This window comes from Salvelinus sp. IW2-2015, linkage group LG19, assembly GCF_002910315.2.
Source record: "Salvelinus sp. IW2-2015 linkage group LG19, ASM291031v2, whole genome shotgun sequence".
NCBI classification, from domain to species: Eukaryota; Metazoa; Chordata; class Actinopteri; order Salmoniformes; family Salmonidae; genus Salvelinus; species Salvelinus sp. IW2-2015.
The window spans coordinates 6,740,644-6,741,277 of record NC_036859.1 but is presented as its reverse complement, the minus strand read 5'-3'; positions in this window follow the sequence as shown (position 1 = coordinate 6,741,277).

Here is a 634-nt window from a genome sequence, read left to right as displayed (position 1 = left end):
AGGCCTTGAAGTACATCCACAGGTACACCTCCAATTGACTCAAATTATGTAAATTAGCCTATCAGAAGCTTCTAAAGCCATGACATCATTTTCTGGAATTTTCCAAGCTGTTATGGCACAGTCAACTTAGTGTATGTAAACTTCTGACCCACTGGAATTGTGATACAGTGAATTATAAGTGAAATAATCTGTCTGTAAACAATTGTTGGAAAAATGACTTGTGTCATGTGTCAATGTTGATGTCCTAACCGACTTGCCAAAACTATAGTTTGTTATCAAGAAATTTGTGGAGTGGTTGAAAAACGAGTTTTAATGACTCCAATCTAAGCGTATGTAAACTTCGGACTTCAACTGTATATGTTTATAACCTTTGGGGGGAGCTATAGTCCAGTCTAGTCCAGTTAGTCATCACTTGTTTCACATGGCAACCCACTGTAGGTCATTTCTCTCCATACCCATATACTCCCCTTCAATCCCTCAATGGACAGGTGGGTAACCATGGTGACGGCACTCTGTTCAGCGCCATAGCGATGCCCTTTGAGCCCTGGAGAGGTGACCTTTGGCCTGAGGGTCATCAGCAAGGGTCAGGGGGTCAGCACTGGCCAGAGGGGCGGTTAAAGCACTTCACTGATTG